The sequence below is a fragment of the Silene latifolia genome, chromosome 11, assembly GCF_048544455.1.
Source record: "Silene latifolia isolate original U9 population chromosome 11, ASM4854445v1, whole genome shotgun sequence".
In the NCBI taxonomy this organism is placed as follows: Eukaryota; Viridiplantae; Streptophyta; class Magnoliopsida; order Caryophyllales; family Caryophyllaceae; genus Silene; species Silene latifolia.
The window spans coordinates 96,002,635-96,004,842 of NC_133536.1; the positions used below are offsets into that span (position 1 = coordinate 96,002,635).

Here is a 2,208-nt window from a genome sequence, read left to right on the forward strand (position 1 = left end):
GCATCTTCAATTTTCTTCCTCCATTGGAGTTCCGATTTCTTCCTTTCATCTTTTCGGCTATAATGATCAATCATGAAACATGGCTCATGCAAACGAGGAGCTCTCATAGTCTTGTCAAGATTAAAAGTTATGCTTTCATCTCCCACTTCTAGAGTGAGCTCACCATGTTTCACATCAATCACCGCACCGGCGGTGTGTAGGAAAGGTCTTCCTATGATGATTGGAATGTTGGAATCTTCCTCCATATCAACAATGACAAAGTCCACCGGGATGAAAAACTTCCCAATTCGCACGGGGACATCTTCCCATATCCCTAACGGTGTCTTCGTCGATCTATCGGCCATTTGGAGTGTGATGTTGGTGCATTTAAGCTCTCCCATCCCCAACCTTTTACTTACCAAGTACGGCATGACACTCACACTAGCCCCTAGATCACATAAGGCTTTGTTGATCGTTGTGTCGCCAATGGTACACGGTATTGAGAAGCTTCCCGGATCCTTTAACTTTGGAGGTGAACTCCCTTGAAGTATTGCACTACTCACCTTAGTGAAGGCGATAGTCTCAAGTTTCCGGATCGACTTCTTCTTTGTGAGGATATCTTTCATGTACTTCGCATAGGCCGGAACGTGATTGATTAATTCCGTGAAAGGAATTGAGACTTCTAAATTCTTCACAATTTCCATGAACTTTCCAAGTTGATCATCAAATTTGGGCTTGGCTTGACGACTTGGAAAAGGAAGTCTAATCACAATGGGCTCCTTCTCTTTGGCCTTGTCTTCATTTTTCTTTGAACTTTCTTCTTTTGATGATTCTCCATCTTTGGAGTTTTGCACAATTTCTTCCGTTTCACTAGCTTCCACAACTTCATCCTCAACTTGCTTCTTCGGTGCTTCATACCTTGTACCACTTCTCAAGTGAATGGCACTAACCGTTTCATGTCTAGGGGGATTACTTTGAGGTGGTAATTGCCCCTTTTGTCTTTGTGAGCTCGAAGATGCTAGTTGAGTCAATTGTGTTTCCAACATCTTGGTGTGAGCTAGAATGTTGTTGATGGTGGTTTCCTTTGCTTGGCTATCTTTTTGCATTTGGGTGAAAAATTCTTGTTGATTCTTTTGCATTTGGAGGACCGCTTTTTGGACATCAAAACCTTGGTCATTTTGGTGATTGTATGGATTTTGATTTTGGTAACCTTGGTTTTGATTGTAAAAGGGTCTTTGATTTTGGTTTCTCATGGGTGGTGGAGTGTATGTTGTTTGAGGGTTTTGAACATTTTGGCTTTTGTATGAGAGATTTGGATGGAACTTGGTGCTCTCATTGTAAAAATTTGAATAAGGGGTACCACTTTTATATGCTTGGAAAGCATTAACTTGTTCGGTTGTTCCCCTACACTCACTTGGGTCATGACCCAAAGTTCCACAATTCTCACATATCCCACTTGGGATTGATGAGGATGCCGTCATGGCATTGACATGATGCTTCGATGATTTTGAGTTTTCCTCAAGTCTAGCCATAGCTTGTTCAAACTTCAAGTTGATTGTATCGATATGGGAGCTTAGTTGGGCACCTAATTGAGTAACGGCGTCCACTTCATACTTTCCTCCTCTAGTAGCCTTGCGAGGCCTACTATATTGTGAATTGTGGATTGTCATCTCTTCAATTTTGCTCCAAGTTTGGTTGTCATCAACCTCGGTGAACATCCCATTCGATCCCATATTAAGGATATTTCTTGAATCTTCATATAAACCATTACAAAATTGTTGCACCAAAAACCATTCGCTAAGTCCATGGTGAGGACATGAGCGACAAATTCCCTTGAACCGCTCCCAAGCTTCATACAAAGACTCTTCATCCCTTTGCTTAAAACCCGTAATTTGGGCTCTTAGCATGTTGGTCTTTTCCGGTGGGTAGAATTTTTTGTAGAAAGCTAGAGCCAACTTCTTCCAAGAATCTATTCCAAGGGTGGCCTTATCAAGGCCCTTCAACCATTGCTTTGCGGTGCCGATTAAGGAAAAAGGAAATAAGACCCATCTAATTTGGTCTTGAGTCACGCCCGTTTGAGAGATAGCATCACAATAATCGCAAAAGGTTTCCATATGAGAATGAGGATCCTCACTAGGCATCCCCCCAAATTGGCTCCTCTCAACTAGTTGGATGAAGGCGGACTTGGCAATAAAATTTCCGGTGAGATGTTGCGGTGTAGGAGTACCA

The 2,208-nt window shown here is 42.2% G+C and overlaps 1 non-coding gene across 1 annotated transcript; it reads left to right on the top strand.

The window, feature by feature from the left end:
• The first annotated feature begins 1,779 nt into the window (after window positions 1-1,779).
• Window positions 1,780-1,886, top strand: LOC141616620 (small nucleolar RNA R71). The gene has a single exon (XR_012530954.1). It is a non-coding gene; the product is annotated as a small nucleolar RNA R71 (small nucleolar RNA).
• Window positions 1,887-2,208: the final 322 nt, after the last annotated feature.